This window comes from Rana temporaria, chromosome 7 (genome assembly GCF_905171775.1).
Source record: "Rana temporaria chromosome 7, aRanTem1.1, whole genome shotgun sequence".
Lineage (NCBI taxonomy): Eukaryota > Metazoa > Chordata > Amphibia > Anura > Ranidae > Rana > Rana temporaria.
In genome coordinates this window covers 8,470,937-8,477,394 of record NC_053495.1, presented here as the reverse complement: position 1 = coordinate 8,477,394, position 6,458 = coordinate 8,470,937, and the positions used below count along the sequence as shown (strand labels likewise).

Genomic DNA, 6,458 nt, shown 5'->3' with positions numbered 1-6,458 from the left:
GAATCCCCCCAGCGGGGACACAGACTGCAATAAAAACTTGGCAGAGGATCTAATTCCAGCTTCCCGTTAGAGGATACTTACCGTTGTGGTCTCGCTGCTTTTAGATGTTTTGTCCCGGCGGAATAATTTTAGAAAGCGTCTGAATCGGCTTTTTTTCTTCTCTTCTCTTGGAACATTGCTCCGTTCCAAGATCTCCTCACAATGCTGGACGCCTTCCTTCTCCTCCTCCTCGGGTGGAATCCTGTAAGAGAAATGTGAAATATTTAGTTTTGCTAACATTTTAGGATTAAAGTAAACTAAAACAGAGATTGTATGAGCTTTATATTTTACTAAAATTATGTCCATTAGTTAAAGGGGTTGTAAAGGTACAATTTCTTTTTCCCTAAATATCTTCCTTTACCTTAGTGCAGTCCTCCTTCACTTACCTCGTCCTTCCATTTTGCTTTTAAATGTCCTTATTTCTTCTGTGAAATCCTCACTTCCTGTTCTTCTGTCTGTAACTCCACACAGTAATGCGAGGCTTTCTCCCTGGTGTGGAGTGTCGTGCTCGCCCCCTCCCTTGGACCACAGGAGAGCCAGGACGCCCACTAACACACAGCTCCTTTCTCTATCTGCAACGTAGAGAGCGTCCTGTCAATACCATAGGCGTGCGCACAGGCACACCCTAATCATCCTGTGCAGCACAGATTTCCCTTACTGCCCTGGCTCCCATCTTTCCCCTTGCAGCGCTGCCCCCTCTCCTATCGGCTGTTACTGCTGGGATGTTTTAGGAGTCTGGAAGGGGTCAGTAAATATGTAATTTACCCGCCCCTTCCCTTTCTGAACGAACACCGTTAGCGATCGGTAGTGTGTGTTTGGGCTTTGGGGTGCAGACCCTAATGCAATAGGCCTGCGAAAACCTATGGTCAATACTAAGGAGTTCATTATAAGAGAGACAATGCCGTGCGCTCTCCGTTATATAGGGCTACGCATACTGCAACCCGCATGCAGCTCATTTATAAAATGCGGGCCACTAATTTCCCCTTATATGTTCTTAAAATATATTTATATAGCAAAAGGTGTACTTACCTCTTCAGATGGAGTTCTGCATGCTCATTTGAATCTTCCACCCTTCTCAACTTCTTTTTCAACTTCTTTTCCGCCTTTTCCCACTCCTTTTCCTCTTTTTCCCACTCCTTTTCCTTCTTTTTCCGCTCCTCTTTATTTTTCTTAAGCTCCTTTTTCACCTTTTTCCACTTCTTTTCCTCCTCGTGGTCCTGTTTTTCTCCCTTCAGTGCCTTCTTTACGAAAGCTTTTAGGCTCCACTTTGGCTTTTCTTCGTATGTGTTCATGGTTCTAATCTATAAAAGAAAAAAAAGAAAAAAAAACTACGACGTTAGTTTGATGTAAAGATTTTAACCGGTTCCCGACCGGCTCACATAGATATACTGCTGCAGAAGGATTCTCCTGGGCAAAACCCCCTTACAGGTACGGCTTTTCCTTTAAGAGCCGCCAGAGGGCGTGCGTGCGCCCGCCCGCCATGACTCTCCTGGGCAAAACCCCCTTACAGGTACAACTTTTCCTTTAAGAGCCGCCAGAGGGCGTGCGTGCGTGCGCCCGCCCGCCCGCCCGCCATGACTCTCCTGGGCAAAACCCCCTTACAGGTACAACTTTTCCTTTAAGAGCCACCAGAGGGCGTGCGTGCGCCCGCCCGCCATGACTCTCCTGGGCAAAACCCCCTTACAGGTACAACTTTTCCTTTAAGAGCCACCAGAGGGCGTGCGCGCCCGCCTTGGCTCTCTAGGGCGAAACCCTGTGCGGCTTTTACTTTAAGAGCTGCCAGAGGGCGTGCGCGCGCCCGCCCGCCATGACTCTCCTGGGCAAAACCCCCTTACAGGTACGACTTTTCTCTTAAGAGCATGCGCCCGCCCTCCATGGCTCTCCCAGGCAAAGCCCTGTACAGCTTTTCCTCTAAGAGCCGCCAGAGGGCGTGTACGTGGACGCCCGCCATGGCTCTCCTCGGCGAACCCCTGTAGGCTTTTTCTTTAAGAGCCGTCAGAGGGCGTGCGCACGCCCGCCCGACATGGCTCTCCTGGACGAAACCCCATACAGGTACGGCTTTTCCTTTAAGAGCCGCCAGAGGGCGTGCGTGCGCGCCCGCCTGCCATGGCTCTCCTGGGCGAAAACCTATACGAGTACGTCTTTTCCTTTAAGAGCCGCCAGAGGGCGTGCACGCACCCGACCTGCCATGGCTCTCCTGGGTGAAAACCTATACGGGTATGGTTTTTCCTTTAAGACCCGCCAGACGGTGTGCGCGCACCTGCCTGTCATGGCTCTCCTGGATGAAACCCCATACCGGTACGGCTTTTCCTTTAAGGGCCGCCAGAGGGCGTGCGCCCGCCCGCCATGGCTCTCCAGGGAAAAACCCTGTACGTGTACGGCTTTCCCTTTAAGAGCCGCCAGGGGGCGTGCGCCCGCCCGCCATGGCTCTCCAGGGCGAAACCCCGTACGTGTACGGCTTTCCCTTTAAGAGCCGCCAGAGGGCGTGCACCCGCCCGCCTGCCATGGCTCTCCTGAGTGAAGCCCTGCTAGGCTAGGGAGATTTCTCTTTATTTCCTGAATTGGAGATGCAACAGGAAGTGAGAAGAAATCTCCCTACAGTGAGGGGAACTCCCATCTTAGGCTGTAGTGCCCAGAACATTGGATGATCCACCTTCAACTCTTGTTCTCGTGACAACTCTAAGGGGCAGATCCACAAAAGAATTACGCCGGCGTATCTATTGATACGCCGCGTAATTTAAAATTTTCAGCGTTGTATCTTTGTTTTGTATCTACAAAACAAGATACGACTGCATCTGGGATCGATCCGACAGGCGTACGTCTTAGTACGCCGTCGGATCGTAGATGCATTTTTCCGCCGGCCGCTAGGTGGCGTTTCCGTCTAATTCCACGTCGAGTATGCAAATTAGCTAGTTACGGCGATCCACGAACGTACGTCCGGCCGGCGCATTTTTTTACGTCGTTTGCGTTCGGCTTTTTCCGGCGTATAGTTACCCCTGATATTATGAGGCGTACTCAATGTTAAGTATGGCCGTCGTTCCCGCGTCGAATTTTGAATTTTTTACGCCGTTTGCGTAAGTCGTGCGCGAATAGGGATTTGCGTAGAATGACGTCACCGTCGGAAGCATTGGCTTGTTCCGGTTTATTTTCGAGCGTGCGCACTGGGATACCCCCACGGACGGCGCATGCGCCGTTCAAAAAAAACGTTGTTTACGTCGGGTCAGGACGTATTTACATAAAACACGCCCCCATCACATCCATTTGAATTCCGCCCCCTTACGCCGCCAAAGATACACTACGCCGCCGTAACTTACGCCGCGAATTCTTTGAGGATTCGAAAAAAAAAATAAGTTACGGCGGCGTAGTGTATCTTAGATACGCTACGCCCGGCGGATATATGCGCAGGTCTACGTGGATCTGCCCCTAAACGTTTAGGGTTGTCACCAGAACAAATAAAAGGGGGGGAATCTCCCCAGCGGGGACACCGACTGCAATAAAATCGAATGTTACCTTCCTGTTGGAGGAAACTTACCCTTGTTGTGCTGCTAAGCTCGAAAGCTTTATCAGATCTGGCGTTTGCCTCGCCTCTCTCGTCTCTCTCATGTGCTTTATAAAAGCTTGTGATTGGCTCTTCTCTCTTCTCTTTCAGATCAAATGCTCTGTAAGAAATCCTGGAAGAGAAAGTTTCATTCAATACATTTTGTTCTGCTAAAATCTTGGAAACAATGTGAAATAAAACAACAGAATATAGCGCTTCCCATGAAGGGGGTCAGCTGTTGTGGGGGAGGAGCCGAGAGAGCCGCCGCGGGACCCCAGAAAAGGAGGATCGGGGGCCACTCCGTGCAAAACGAACCGCACAGTGGAGGGAAGTATGACATGTTTGTTATTTTAAAAAATATATCTTTACAACCCCTTTAAGTTATTTTTTGCTATCTGCAGACTATTAGGGAAACGAGAGCAAATCTCCCCAAAGTGAGGAGAACTCTCATCTTGGACAGGTGCATAGGTGTGCGTTAGGGTGGGCACCAGGGGCGGCCCGTCCATTAGGAGCGCACAGGCACCGTCCCCCCCTATCCATGCATCCCACCCCCTAATCTACACGCGGGGGCGCCGGAAGCATGGATTCCTATGGGTCTTTTTTTTTAAGCACGTGATTAGAGCCATAGGCTCTGATAGGCTTCAAAAATGGGTGGGCTCGGGGCTCAGAGCACTGCACTCCGAGCGCAGTGCTCTATAATATATAATTATATATGTGAGAGCTATAGAAGTATTTATTAATAATAATAATAATAATAATAATAATATATGTGAGAGCTATATAAGTATTTAATATGAATTATTATTATTATATATGCGAGAGCTATAAAGGTATTTAATATGAATAAGAATAATTAGTAATAATAATAATAATATATGTGAGAGCTATAGAAGTATTTAATAATAATTATTATTATTATTATAATAATTATTATATATGTGAAAGCTATATTAATTCAATATGCATAAGAATAAGAATAAGAATTATTATATACGTGAGAGCTACATAAGTATTCAATATGCATAAGAATAAGAATTATAATAATAATTATTATATATGTGAGAGTTATATAAGATTTTAATAATAATAATAATAATTATTATTATTATTATTATTATTATTATTATTATTATTATTATAATAATAATAATAATAATAATAATAATAATAATAATAATAATAAATGTGAGAACTATATAAGTATTTAATAATAGTTATAATAATAATAATTATTATTATTATTATTATTATTATTATTATTATAATAAGTATTATTATTATTATTATATATGTGAGAGCTATATAAGTATTTAATATGAATAAAAATAATAATTATAATAATTATATATGTGAGCGTTATATAAATATTTAATACTAATAATAATAAGTATTATTATATATGTGAGAGCTATATAAATATTTAATACTAATTATTATTATTATTATTATTATTATTATTATTATATGTGAGCGCTATATAAGTATTTAATATGAATAAGAATAATAATAATTATTATATATGTGAGAGCTATATAAGTATTTATGAATGAGAACAATAATTATAATAATAATAAGAATAATTATAAGAATAATAGCTATAATAATAATTATTATTATTATTATTATTATATATGTGAGTGCAATATAAGTATTTAATATAAAGAAGAAGAATAATTATAATAATAAATTATATATGTGAGAGCTATATAAGTATTTAATACTAATAATAATTATTATTCTTATATATGTGAGGGCTATATAAGTATTTAATATGAATAAGAATAATACTAATAATAATTATTATATATGTGAGAGCTATATAAGTATTTAATATGAAAAAGAATAATAATAATAATTATTATATATGTGAGAGCTATATAAGCATTTAATAATAATAATAATAATAATTACAACAATAATTATTATATATGTAAGAGCTATTTAAGTATTTAATAATAATAATAATAATAATAATTATTATTATTATTTTTTTTATATTTATTATAATTATATATGTGAGAGCTATGTAAGTATTTAATAATAATAATAAACCCGGTGTGTGGCTGCGGTGGGGACATTAGAGTGTAAGCTCCTAATGCCAATAGGGAGTCATTAGACAAATATTGAACAACAAGGACCAGCAATGACATCTTATTATTTGGACAGATTTCTGAACCCATCACTAAAAATAAAGGCGCCCCCCCCCCCCCCAGATCTGAAATGTCAGTTGGAATCTAAGAATAGCGTTGCCACGGTGATGGAAAGTCCCTGCAATCAGTGTCAGTCCAGCTGTTACATTCCTCTATAGATACATTATAGTTATATATAAAAATCAGAAATATTTGGGATCAATGAACTCCAATAACATTAATAAGGACTTATAGACGATCGGGGTGAAGATTGATCGTCATCAGATCAGATTATGAGGAGAAAAGAAGGAATTTTAGGAGGAGAGAAAGAAAACGCATCCTACTTACCTGAAGCTCAAGTCACAACTGAGCAGCTAGTCCGATCCGCCTGCTACTTAAGCCTTGCTACTGTGATGTCACGAGTGGGAGGAGTCAGGGAGATTTGCTCCGCCTGCGAGTAAACAAGCTTTGTGATGTCATGAGTGGGAGATTTGGCACCACCGACCGGTGGTATATGCGCGCTTCCCAAATAAATAGTAATAAATAAATAAATAAATAAGATTTGAAATCTTTAACTCTTTCACTGCCAGAGGAATTTTTGCTTTTTTTTTTTTATGTTTTCAAACACCAAGCGCCTGAAAATGACATAACCCCGCCCACACATGTTTTTTTTTTTTTATAAACGTTTTATTTAATCACATATAGATAAATATAATATCAATTACGTTTTTTTTTCTTTTTTCTCTTATTTT

At 41.1% G+C, this 6,458-nt stretch overlaps 1 long non-coding RNA gene across 1 annotated transcript; it reads right to left on the bottom strand.

Annotated features, from left to right (window-relative positions):
• Nucleotides 1-1,186: 1,186 nt before the first annotated feature.
• LOC120944799 lies at nucleotides 1,187-6,452 on the bottom strand. The gene is made up of 3 exons (XR_005750473.1): nucleotides 6,055-6,452; nucleotides 3,572-3,710; nucleotides 1,187-1,340 (listed from the first exon to the last, which is right to left on the bottom strand). It is a non-coding gene; the product is annotated as an uncharacterized LOC120944799 (long non-coding RNA).
• Nucleotides 6,453-6,458: the final 6 nt, after the last annotated feature.